This window comes from Lontra canadensis, unplaced genomic scaffold (assembly GCF_010015895.1).
Source record: "Lontra canadensis isolate GAN:19392208 unplaced genomic scaffold, GSC_riverotter_1.0 scaffold152, whole genome shotgun sequence".
In the NCBI taxonomy this organism is placed as follows: domain Eukaryota; kingdom Metazoa; phylum Chordata; class Mammalia; order Carnivora; family Mustelidae; genus Lontra; species Lontra canadensis.
This window is the reverse complement of record NW_022631146.1, coordinates 1,488,765-1,502,881: the sequence shown is the minus strand read 5'-3', so window position 1 is coordinate 1,502,881 and position 14,117 is coordinate 1,488,765. Positions and strand designations below refer to the sequence as shown.

The following is a 14,117-nucleotide window of genomic DNA, read 5'->3' as shown; positions in this document are numbered from 1 at the left end:
TCAAGAAACAAAAGCAAAAACTAAAGCTAAAAGTGAGGCATTAACTCTAAAGGCATTTAGAAAGGAAAAGCATCTCAAAGATCGCCTAGCCCAGAATAGTAATGTGGCTTGTCCAAGTTCATATTATTACTGAACGTTGAAGATAAATGACTAAAAGTCACATCCCAGCACATTTTTTCCAATTATAGTTCACCTTCAGATCCTTATTAAATGTATTAACATTAGAGTTCTCACTACATAAAGCCTTGCATGAACATTTTATGAATTTTCTAAGTCCATTTATTGAAAGGTTTACTTTTTGTTTAACTTTATTTTATTTTTTTAGTGTTCCAAGATTAATTGTTTACGCATCACACCTAGTGCTCCATGCAATACATGCCATCCTTAATACCCACTACTAGGTTCACCCAATCCCCCACTCCCCTCCCCTCCAAATCCCTCAATTTGTCTCTCAGAGTCCATAGTCTCTCATGCTTCAACTCCTCCTCAGATTTCCCCCAATACTCTTCTCCTCTCCTTCTCCCACTGTCCTCCATATTATTCCTTATGCTCCACAAGTAAGTGAAACCATACGATAATTAACTTTCTCTGTTTGACTTACTTCACTCAGCATAATCTCCTCCAGTCCCATCCATGTTGGATGAGGGAGACATAATACTCCATTGAATATATGGGTCATATCTTCTTTATCCATTCGTCAGTGGAAGGGCATCTTGGCTCTTTCCAGTTTGGCGACTGTGGCCATTGCTGCTATGAACATTGAGGTACAGATGGCCCTTCTTTTCACTACATCTGTATCTTTAGGGTAAATATCCAGTAGTGCAATTGCAGGGTCATAAGGAAGCTCTATTTTTAATTTCTTAAGGAATCTTCACACTGTTTTCCAAAGTGGCTGCACCAACTTCCATTCCCACCAACAGTTAAAGAGTCATAAAATGTTCACATTGTAATACAAATTACTGATATTTAAAGAAAAAAAAAACAGACCAAATATTTAGAATATTAAATTTGAGAATATGATCATATTTCAATGGAAATTTTTATTTAATGCAAAATTCTATTAATGTTCACGGTTTCCAATAAATAAATAAATAAATAAATAAATAAAGCCTTGTGTTGTTCTCTGCTTTATTAGGATAATGCTAGTTGCTTTAGTAGATAATCTTCAAGATCTCAGTGGCTCAATGGCTACAATCAAAGAACTGTACTTCTTGTTTGCTGAAGTAAAAAATAGACTGCTGATAGGCAGATGGCTCTCTTTTGAATGGCATATCAGATCCCCAATCTCCTGACATCTTGTTTCTCATGATCTTCAACACTGACTTTTATTATTATTATTATTATATTTGGTTTTCTCTGCCTAAAGAACAAAGTTCTTTTATTCTTTCTTTTTTCTTTTCTTTATTTTTTAATGTTCATTTAGCCACTGTATAGTACATAATTTGTCCTTCTAAGTCCATTCTTTTCATCTGCAACAAGCAGGATCCAGGAAGGATGTGGAAATGTTAGTGGGCCAACCCTGAAAGTGTTTCATTGACCTTCCCCTAATAAAGTCGAGCCCAGTCACATAACAATTGATCACTGCAGGAGAGGCTTGGAAGTATGTTTAGCTCAGTGGAAAGGGGATAAGAGGGAATAGATTTGGTAAATTATCCTGTCACATTTGAATTAGTTTGCATAAAGCCTATAAGTTGGTGCCCAGTGGGGATACTCTTTTTTATGCCTTTACCACTTTACTTGAACATATGGTGGTATTAGAAATACTTCTTGAATTGAACATACCTTCTGCTCATGATGGGAGTTCTTCATTCCCCTTCCATGAATCTGATTTCTTGGTCCTTTCAAAATAGAAGTGATCTGTCTTTGGAGACCACATTAGTTATCTACTGCTGTGTAGCAATTCTCTCAATATAGAACAGGAAACATTGATTACCTCACAGCTCTCCCCATAAGCAATCTGAGTGAAGCTTGACTGGGTCCTCTGCCTAAAGAGTTCCAACAAGGTTGTGATCATTGTGCTAGCAGGTGCTAAAGTTTCATCAGTTCTCCACTGGGAAAAGACTTATTTCCAAGTCCAGTCAGGTGTTGTTCAGTCCTCCTGGGTTGCTGGACTGAAGACTTCAATTTCTTGCTGGCTGCTGATCGGGAGCTTACTTCACTTCTGTTATTTTTCATGGGATATCTCACAACAAGTAGCTAGCTTCCTTCAAGAGAGAGGGGAGGATGAAGAAGGAGGGAGAGAGGTGGTGAGTCAAAACAAGATGGAAGTCAGTCTTTCTGTATCCTAATATCATAAGTGATGAGATTCAGGTCTCGCTCAAGGGGAGAACACACAAGGTCATGAATAATGGCAATCAGGAATCATTGGGGCCAGATGTTAGCCTGTCACAAAGATCTTCCAACTTCACTGTATTGTTGTCAAAACTTTGAATTTTAGAGCTAGAAGGTACTTTAGGAAAATCTACTTTACTCTTATCCCCAGTAATTTTTATCTCCTCTTATTTCAGGGATGAAGAAATTACAGCTTAGAAAAGTTAAATGGTTAGTCCCAGATCAGTCAGGTATTTAACAATGAAGGAACAATACCAAGGTCCACTATTATTTTGATTTTCTTGACTACAGGCAGAAATTTTCTATAAATTATTTCTTGAGTTGTTTTCAACTTGTCCACAATAATTATTTTACTTTTAGAACCCTTAGGGAACAACTAAACATGTTCTAATTCAGTATAAAATCATTCTCATGAATAAGGACTCTGAAGGAATGTTTAGAAAACCATCCATATAACCAAATTTACTGTTTAAATTAATAGTTTGTTAGAGTTTATATGTGGATATTTATCATGTAGACAATAACATAAATATTAATGTACTTCAAGACATGTTAAGAGTTAACAAACTTGAATATCATTCAGAAATGCAAATTTTATTGTACTTTGGTTTATTAGTCAAATAGTTCATTTTATCTGTTACAAATTTTGTGATCAAGGAAAATAATTTTTTCTGGTAAAATTTTAAAGAGTAATTTAAATATAACTGTTAATAACAAAGAAATAAAATAAATATAATATACATAATCGTTTTTAATACATGTTAATAATTCCTCCAAATCTTTTTGGTGACCTAAACATCATAGTTTTGCTAAGCTAAAGTAAATACTATATAGTCATTAACTATCTAGATCATTACAAAATGACATAAAATACTGAAACATTAATTACTAAACATAGGTTTATTATTTTTTTATCATGTCTTCAGTATAATGCTTTATATTTGTTTACAGATTTTACATTCTAATGTACTTATATTTGTGAAATTCTTCCAGATTATATATGCCTTACATATACTACTCTTTGTTATCATATGTTAATAACAGTTCAATATAGTCTATTTTTATTATTTCAATTGAATTAGGTCATAGTTTAAGTTAAGTTTAAGTTAGTTTAAGTTAGTTTAAGTTAGTTTAAGTTAAGACAGTTTCAGTAATTTAGCAGTGGCGTATCACACCCAGTGTTCACTATATCACATGCTCTTCTTAATGACCATTACCCAATTCCCCCTTATCCCCACCCACCTCCCTTCCAGCAACTGCCAGTTTGTTTCCTGTAGTTAAGTGTTTCTCCCTCATTGATGACTTCCCATTCTGTTGTCCCTCCCTTCACCTATTGTCCTCTGCCCTGTTTTTATATTCCATATATGAGTGAAACCATATGATAATTGTCTTTCTATGATTGGCTTATTTAGCTCAATGTAATACAGTCCATTTCTATCCATGTTGATGTAAATGATATGTATTCACCTTTTCTAATGGCCGAGTAAATATATATATATATATATATATATATATATATATATACACACACACACACACATATGTGTGTATATATATTCTTATATATGTGTGTATATACATATTAATTCTTATATATGTGAGTGTATACATATATGTCATATATGACATATACATACACATACACATATATCTACCTAACATCTTCTTTATCCATTCATCTGTCAAAGGACAACTCAGCTCTTTCCACAGTTTGACTATTGTGGACATTGCTACTATGAACATTGGGGGGCATGTGCCCTTTGGATCACTACAATTATATCTTTAGAATAGATGCCCAGTAGTGCAATTTCTGAGTCATTGGGTAACTCCATTTTTTAACTTCTTAAGGAATCTCCATACTGTTTTTTCCAGGTGGCTATACGAGCTTGCATTCCCATCAACAGTGTAAGAGAGTTCCTTTCTTTCCACATCCTCACCAATGTTTGTTGTCCCCTGTCTTGTCAACTTTAGCCATTCTAAAAGGTGTAAGGTGGAATCTCATTGTGGTTTGGATTTGTATTCCCTTGATGCCAAGTGATACGGAGCATTTTTTATGTGTCTGTTGGCCATTCTTATGTCTTCTTTGGAGAAATGTCTGTTCATATCTTCTGCTCATTTATTGACTTAACTCTTTGTTTTTGGGGTGTTGAGTTTCACAAGTACTTTATAGGTCTTGGATGCCAGCCTTTTACTTCTTTTGTCATTTTCAATACAGTCTCCCATTCCATAGGTTGTCTTTTAATTTTGTTGATGGTATCCATTGCTGTGCAGAAGCTTGTTATCATGATAAGTCCCAGTAGTTCATTTTGTTTTTGTTTCCCTTGCCTTTAGACATATGTCCTACTGCTTGTGTTCTTATTTAGGAATTTAATGGATTCCTGTTTCACATTTAGCTCCTTCATTCATTTTTAGTTTATCTTTATGTATGATGTAAGAGTATGGTCCAGTTTCATTCTTCTGCATGTGGCTGTCCAATTTTCCCAGTACAATTTATTGAAGAGACTCTCTCTCTTTTTCCCATTGACTATTCTTTCTTGCTTTTTTCAAAGATTAACTGACCACAGAGTTGAGGATTGATAACTGGGTTCTCTATTTTGTTCCATTGAGCCATGTGTCTGTTTTTGTTTCATGCTGTCTTGATGATCACAGCTTTGTAATATAGCTTGAAGTCAAGCATTGTGATGATTTGGTTTGGTTTTCTTTTTCAACAATCCTCTGGCAAATACGGGTCTTCTCTGGTTCCATACAAATTTTAGCATTGCTTGTTTTAGCTCTCTGAAAAATGTCAGTGCTATTTTGATAGGGATTGCACTGAATGTGTAGATCGCTCTGTGCAGCATAGACATTTTCACTTTTTATTCTTCCAGTCCATTGGCATGGAATGTTTTTTCATCTCTTTGTGTCTTCATCAGTTTCTTTCATAAGTGTTCTGTAGTTTCTACAGTACAGGTCCTTGACCTCTTTTGTTAGGTTTATTCCTAGGTATCTTATGATTTTTGGTGCAATTGTAAATGGGACCAATTCCTTAATTTCCTTTCTTTAGTCACATTGCTAGTGTACAGAATTGCAACTGATTTCTGTGCATTGATTTTTGTATCCTGGCATGTTACCAAATCGCTATATGAGTTCTAGCAATTTTGGGATGGAGTCTTGAGTTTTCCACATATGTATCATGTCCTCTGCAAAGGGAGATAGTTTGATATCTTCATTTCCAATTTGAATGCCTTTTATTTCATTTTGTTGTCTGATTACTGAGGCTAGGATTTCTAGTATGATTTTGAACAATATTGGTGAGAGTGTGCATCCCTCTCATGCTCCTGACTTTATGTAAAAACTTTCACTTTTCCTCACTGGGAATGATATTCACTGCAGGCATTTCACAAATTACTTTTATGATACTGAGGATAGTTTCCTCTATCCATGCACTCTTATGAGTTTTAATCAAGAAAGAATGCTGTATTTAGTCAAATGTTTTTTCTACATCATTTGAGAGGGTCATATGGTTCTTTTATTTTATTAATGTGCCCTACTTCATTGATCAATTTGTGAATGTTCTACCACCCTTTTGTCCCAGGAACGAATCCCAATTGGTTGTGGTGAATAATCCTTTTAATATACTTTGGGATACTATTGGCTCATATAGTAGTGAAAATTATGACATCCATTTTCATCAGGGATATAGGTTTATAATTCTCCTTTTTAATTGGGTCAATGTCTGGTTTTGGTTTCAAGGTAATTCTGGCCTCATAGGACAAATAGGGAAGATTTCCTTCTATTTCTATTTTTGTGGAAACAGCTTCAGTGAAATAGATATTATTTTTTTTTCAAATGTTTGATATAATTCTCCTGAAAAGCCACCTGGTCCTAGACACTTGTTTGTTGGAAAGTTTTTGAGAACATTTCTCTCTTAATACCTCCTTTGATGTATTTCAGAGATTTTGAACCAATGTGTTTTCATTTTTATTAGTTTCCATGAATATTTAACTTGTTCTTTAATTTCCTGGTTGACCCATTCATTCTTTAACAGGATGCTCTTTAACCTCTAAGTGTAAGTTCCTTCCAAATTTCCTCTTGTCATTAAGTTCCAGTTTCAAAGCATTGTGGCCTATAAATATGCAGGGAATAATTCCAATATTTTGGTATTAGTTGAGACCTGATACATGACCCAGTATGTAATTTATTCTGGAGAATGTTCCATGTGCTTTTGAAATTAATGAGTATTCTTTTGCTTTACAATGTAACCTTCTGAATATATCCGTGAAGCCAATCTGGTCCAATGAGTTACTCAAAGCCTTTGTTTCTTTGTTGATCTTCTGCTTAGATGAACTGTCCATTGCTGTGAGTGGAGGGTTTAAGTTCCCTACTATTTATGTATTATTATTAATATGTTTCTTTACTTTGTATATATTAGGTAGTTTATATAATTGTCTGCTCCCAGGTTGGAGACTTAAATATTTATAATTGTTAGATCTTCTTGTTCTATGATATAGTGCCCCTATGCATCTCTTACTACAGTCTTTGGTTTAAAATCTAAATTGTCTGATATGAGGATTGCTATCTGTTTTGGGTCATTAGTGTGGTATATGGTTCTCCATCTCAATTTCAGTGTGGAGGTGTCTTTTGGACTAAAGTGAGTCACTTGTAGACAGCATTTGGATGGGTCTTGCTTTTTTAATGCAATCTGATAACCTGTGTCTTTTGACTGGAACATTTAGCTCTTTTACATTCAGAGTAACTACAGAAATATATGAATTTAGTGCCATTGTACTGCCTGTAAAGTCCATGTTTCTGTAGATTGTCAGTTTTTCTTTCTGGCCTATGTTATTCTTGGGGTCTCTCTTCCCTTACAATATAGCCCTTAGTATTTCTTGCACGGCTGCCTGTTGTGGAAGTTCTTTATCTCTCCTTCCATTCTCAATGATGGCCTGGCTGGATAGAGTTTTCTTGGCTGCATGTTCCTCTCATTTAGTACCCTGAATATATCTTCCAGCCCTTTATGGCTTGTCAGGTTTCTGTGCACAGGTTGATGTTATTCTGATATCCCTCCCTTTTTATGTAAGGAATCTAACTTTTCTGAGGATATATTATTTTTCTTTAAGATTTGCAAACTTCATCCTTATATGTCTTGTTGTTAATCTATTTTTATTGATTTTGGGAGGTGTTCTCTCTGCCTTTGGACATGAATGCTTTTTTCCTTTCTCAGATTAGGGAAGTTCTCAGCTATGATGTCCTTAAATATACCTTCAAGACCTCTCTCTCCACTCCCTCAGGCACCCCAATAATTCTGACATTGGTTAGTTTCAAGGCATCATTAAATTTTCAAAGCCTTTCTTCATGGGGTATTAGTTGTCTTTTTCCCTTTTCCTCAACTTGATTATTTTCCATTATCCTATCCTCTAGATCACTTGTTCTCTTTTAGCCTCATTGCCCCTAGCTGTTAGAGCAACCAGTTTAGACTGCATCTTATTCATAAAATTTTTCAGTTCATCCTCATTAGATTTCATTTCTCCCCTTAAAGATTCTATACTGTCACTTATACTTTTTAAAGCCTAGATATTAACTTTATAGTTGCTATCCTGAATTTCATCTTTGACAACTTACTTATATTGTTACTGATTAGCTCAGTGGCAGAGAACATTGTTTCTTGTTCTTTCTTTTGTTGTGAATTCCTTCTAGTCTTTTTTCCCAGTGAAGGATGGGTGAGTGATGAGCAGAGTCCAAAATATCAACCATGACCCAAGCAAAATACATCCTAGACAAATCTGAAGTCACAACAGAAAAAGGAAACAAAACCAAAAAAGAAAAAAAAAAGGGGGGGTTACTATAATCTCACAAGTTGGACAAAGCAAGGTGATCCACTTGTTCCTGAATGAATTTTTGTCTGTGTGATAGAAGATACTATATCCCCTAACTGAAAAGCAAAAAAACCTTACATATAATTTTATGGTGTGAAAAAGGTCAGAAATCAAGCTTATATCTATGAAATGTAGGTGTAAAAAAGTAACTGAAAGACATAAATGGTAAAATAAGAATCTATTTGAAATGGGAAGAAAGTTAAAAAAAAGAATGTAATTGAAATTTTAGCCTCAAAGATAAATGAATCTTGAGGAAACATCTCAATCTCAATATATTATTTTCCCCTGGTGTTGGAGTTTTACAGTCTTGTGGAATCCATACAGTTTTGGTCCACCTGTTCATCCAGTCTGTCTTTTGGATGAGGGGCCTCCTGTGTTGCTTCTCAAATGTCTTTGTTGGGGTGCAGTTGTCCCACAACTTGTCAAGGGAATGAGCTCGATGTAAGCTAGTCCCCTCTATGGCTTTTGTTCCCTGGAAGCTTTCTGGACCTCAGAGGATGAGAATAAAAATGGTCATGTCTGAGTCTCTGGCCCAGAATGGACCCCCTCTTCAATAAATCCTCTGTGACAAACCACTTTTGTGTTTGCCAAACTCCACAGACTCCTGTGGTGTACACCCACTGCAATTCTTCCCAGGAAAGTACACAGGGAGTACCAGGGACCTGCCAGCACCACTTTTCTATGTGTATTTGGGACTTGAGCAGTTGTGGGCTCACATGCACACCCTGCACCACTGCTTGAAGGTGGGTTTTGAAGTAATGGCTTGGACAATTTCAGGGTATTACTGAGTTGTTCTCAATCTCTCCATATACAAGAGATAGAATGTGTTATTAATCTTTTGTTTGGTCTTCTCCTGTTAATCTATTTTCTACTACAGGGGGTGATTCAGCCAAGGACCTAGAAATGTAGAACCATTATTGTGCCCCATATGAAGCATTTACTGAAAATATCAAGTACCATGTCTCCATTTACTTTGAATCAAACTAAGACCAGAGACATGATGTGGCTTCCTTTAGGCCATAGTATATCAAGGTCTATGACAGATCATGGTCTCCTGATTTTCTCCATTATTCACTGCCTGTAAGAGATAAGGGATCAGTTTGGAGCATTTCTGCCAAATTTCAGAAACCCTCAGATTATTTTCAGTGATTGCACTGACAAAAAGAAGATATTCCCTCTATTTTCCTGGTTATAATGATAACAATCTCTTCCTAGTCACTCATTCTAACTTTCTAAAGGCTGGCCTCATGAGTGTGTGGCCTGTGTCCTTGCACAGGGTCCCAGACTAACAAAGGTTCTCTGTTTGGCTTAATGCCATGTTTTTGCCATTTTAAAGTTATTAACAATTTTCTGTCTGTGTCCATATGTGAACAGAGGAGCTGAGGGCAGCATTGGCATGTGATTTTTGGCCCAGCAATGACACCTGCACACATGGACTGAAGTAGTATGCTCAGAAAGCAGTCACCCTGGCCTCCTCATAAGAACACACAGATCTTGCTCAGGGTGCCACAGGACCCCAAGGGAGTAGCTCTGTTGGGATTGGGACAGTTTTCTGAGTAATGATGACAGCAACTACTGCAGAGACAGCATCAATGGTGGAAGGAGCCACAGCCAGGAGAGAGAAGAAGCCTGCCTGGCAAGCAATGACTAGGGGGAGTGTGGGCTGACAATTTCAAAGCCCATTCCTGCATCATTTACAAAATTATTAAATATCTAGCCTGAGATCCAGTCCAGGAAATGTTATGTAGCTTAAGCAGTAGTTTTTTGGGTTTTTTTTTTTTTTTTAAGATTTTACTTATTTATTGGTGAGAGTGAGAGAGCACAAGCAGTGGGAGCAGCTGGCAGAGGGAGAAGCAGTCTCCCTGTTGAGCAAAGAGCCTAACATGGGACTTGATCCTAGGACTGGGCTCATGACCTGAGATGAAGGCAGACACCTAACCAACTGAGCCACACAGGCATCCCTTCAGCAGTAATCTTTATCAGTAAATTATCACAAAAGAAAGGCATACACATTGTCATTTTAATAAAGTATTTTGGGAAGTTATTAGAATTGATAAAATAATACAAATTCTAGAGTTTTAAAAAGTGCTGTAGCATTTCAAAATCAATTCCCACATGTTTATAAATAAATATACGATTTAGAAACCTTTAATATATTTAAAATTAATATGTTACTGATTGAAAAATATTTTATATAAGGCTTTAGAAACCAGATAAAAAAGAACATAACAGGGACGCCTGGGTGGCTCAGTGGGTTAATGCCTCTGCCTTTGGCTCAGGTCATGATCTCAGGGTCCTGAGATCGAGCCCCACATCGGGCTCTCTGCTCAGTGGGGAGCCTGCTTCCCCCCTCTCTCTCTGCCTGCCTCTGCCTACTTGTGATTTCTGTCTGTCAAATAAATAAAAAGAAATCTAAAAAAAAAAAAAAAGAACATAACAGTTTTCCTTGTCATTGAAGACACAGTGGTAAAATGAATGAATGGGTTTTGGAAATACGAAATGACTTCCAGATTCTTTTTCTTAAGATTTTTTATTATTTATTTGACAGAATGAAAGATATCACAACTAGGCAGAGAGGCAGGCAGAGGGAGAAGGGGAAGTAGGCTCCATGCTCAGCAGACAGCCTGATGCAGGGCTTGATCCCACAACCCTGAGATCATGACCTGAGCCTAAGGCAGAGGCTTAACCCACTGAGCCATCAAGGTGCCCCTGGCTTCCAGATTCTATAGAAAGAACACAGATTATCAGAAATTAGAAAAGATTCATTAAAATTAAATTTACATCTTTTCTTATTTTTTATTCTGTTATGTTTGTCACTATACAATACATCGTTAGTTTTTGATGTAGTAGCAAGTTGAGATTTATGTATAAATTGATGGGTTGAAATTGACTTAGTAGAGAATGTTTTTAGAAAAAGTTGCCTGGAGAAAAATAAAATCTACCTGTACTAAAATTTATATTTGGATATAATGTATCTGACATTCAGCCCAATGTTTTCACCATGCAAAAATAGCCAAATAACTTTAGCAACATAAACCTAAAGTCTCTTCTCAAAATTAAAATTCAGCAAAAATTAATTGCAGTTTATCATTTGCAAGCAATGACTAACAACATTTTCAAGTCTATAGGCAGAAAAATGAAGTTTTTAAGATAATATATTCCTGTAGAAATAAATTTGGAGAAAAGTGAGCCAAAGAAACCTTATGATCAATGAAGACATCACAGAACAGTGCAGTATTGTTAAGTATATATGAAATTATGAGACAAAAGTACTCTTCATCATTTGTATTGCATTGAATAGAAATTAATTGTGATAAAAATATATATAGTTTAACTTCTTGCTTTTTGAACATGTGGCATCATATGTGTGTGTGTGCACTGCCCTGGAAATTATGCAGGGTGTGGCATGTCTCCTCTCTACCAAACCTGAGAAAGTTAGGACTCTTTCTTCACTTACCACTGATGAACAATAATAGCAATCTACCCAGGAAGCTCAATTAATCTGAGAGGTTTTTGGTTGATTTAACAGTGGTATTAGTTTTGATATGCAATTTATCAATGAATAAAACTAGTGTACAGATGCTGAGTTTCCCCAAACTGTTTCAATATAACTATGAAATGTACTGAGTGAAAAATAAAATATTATGTGACAGACATGATCTAACACAGGATGTCAGTGACTACTGTATATATATACAGTGTGGGGATTGTCCCGGAGATTCTTTTTTTTTTTTTTTTAAAGATTTTATTTATTTATTTGACAGACAGATGTTACAAGTAGGCAGAGAGGCAGGCAGAGAGAGAGGAAGAAGCAGGCTCCCTGCTGAGAAGAGAACCCGATGTGGGGCTCGATCACAGGACCTTGGGACAATGACCCGAGCCGAAGACAGAGACTTTAGCCCACTGAGCCACCAGGCACCCCATCCCTGAGATTCTTAATTCCTAATAACTACACTAAATTTTTGACCCATTCAGGTTATTGACTGCACGGTTTCTTAATCTATGCTGGCAGATCCAATTCATTTCACCTTTCTTTAGGAATACCTGATATGGAATCACTTTCCTAGGATTCATCTCCTTAAAAGAATGACAAAATTATTATATTTTGTACAAAATGATGTAAGAACTTTAGAATCCCTGGTGAAGTCTCGGTTAATCTTTCCAAAGCTAAGTTACCCTAAATTGAAAAAAAAAGTCGTAATTGGCACAGATAAGTTATGAGTCTACCACGAGAAAATCAAGAATTTTTCTGACTTTCATTTATATCTACATATTAAGGAAACATTTATTTTTATCTTTACCTGTATTGGAAAATAAATTTAAAATACTAGAACTTGTATGTATAATGAAAAATTCATTTAGACAGTTTCAATTTTCATTTCTGCATGACTAAGAATCATTTTCATAGAGAACATATTAGCAAAAAATAAGTGCATTTGAAACTTATGAAAAAAATAAAACAAAAACAAGGCCAAAAAAGGCTCATAATTATGGATACTTGCAGAACAATTTTGTCCACACATGAGTATGGACAAATACATGTCCATACATGTCCATACATGATTTTCTTTTTTTCTGATTTCAGTCCTTCTACTCTAAGCATAAAATAATATTTTAGTTACTGTACACTGATGAATGGACTTATAATCAATATTGGGTACATATGTGAAAAATGTGTCTATATTTTTACAAAGCAGACTTTCTGAATCACTCTTCTCAGGGCCCCCATCACTTCCTTGTTTCTCAGGCTGTAGATGATGGGGTTGAGCATTGGGGTCAGAATTGTGTAGAAGACAGCCAGGACCTTGTTGTCTGTTGGAGACTGGAAGGATCTTGGGCATAGATAAGTGTAAGCAAAGGGTGCATAGTAGAAAGTCACCACAGTGAGGTGGGTGCTGCAGGTAGAATAGGCCTTCCTCCTCCCTTCTCTTGACTGCATGCAGCAGAGGGCATGGAGCACCCGGCTATAGGAACATGAAATGCCAGTGAAAGGAAACACAAGGAGAAATGTGGTGCTGACAAACACTGTGTACTCATAGACCCAGGTGTCCACACAGCCGGAGTCAACATGGTTGGAACATTACAAAAGAAATTGTTGATGGCTCTGGATCTACAATAAGGGATATATATAGTGTGTATATGGTGTGGGCACAGGAGTGGACTGAGCCCAATATCCAAGATCCTGTTATCATCAGCACACATACTCTTTTGCTCATTCAAATGGAATAGTGGAGAGGAGAGCAAATAGCCACATAACGATCATAGGACATAAAGGCCAATAGTAATCCTTCTCCACCAGCTAAAGCCATGAAGAAGAAACTCTGAACTCCACACCCAATGAATGAAATAGACTTGTTTCCAGAGAGATAATCAGATGGCATCTTGGGGACATGGTGGAGATGTAGTTTAGGTCAATGAGAGAGAGCTGACTGAGTAAGAAATACATGGGTGTGTGGAGATGGGTGTCTAGGAAGATGAGGAGAATCATGGACAGGTTGCCAAACATAGCAATTAGAAAAATAAGAATGATGACAATAAAGAGGAATAGGCCAATTCTTGTTGGTGGGAACAACCCCAATAGGATGAAATCAGCTCTTGTTTGAGTATAATTTTCCATGGAGCATTGATAGAATTTTCCTAAAAAGAGACAGGAAAGTAAGTTAAGGATGGAATAAGAGGATCTTTTGAATTTATAATTTTAGTCAGACTGTATTGTTGAAAATATTAAAACTCATATGAATAAGTGAACTTTCCTATTTTTAGAAAAACAAAACAAAAACAAAAACAATTTATTTTTGAACCAGAAATTAAAATAAGGATGCAAAAATTAGTAGCCTATATCTTTTCTAAGAATTCTTTGGAGTTATTTTAAAAACTCTCTTTCCCTCTCTCTCTCTCTCACTATATGTGTGTGTGTGTGTGTGTGTGTGT

The 14,117-nt window shown here is 36.0% G+C and overlaps 1 pseudogene; it reads right to left on the bottom strand.

The window, feature by feature from the left end:
- Positions 1 to 12,864: 12,864 nt before the first annotated feature.
- On the bottom strand, positions 12,865 to 13,803 carry LOC116859251 (annotated as a pseudogene).
- Between the last annotated feature and the right edge of the window lie 314 nt (positions 13,804 to 14,117).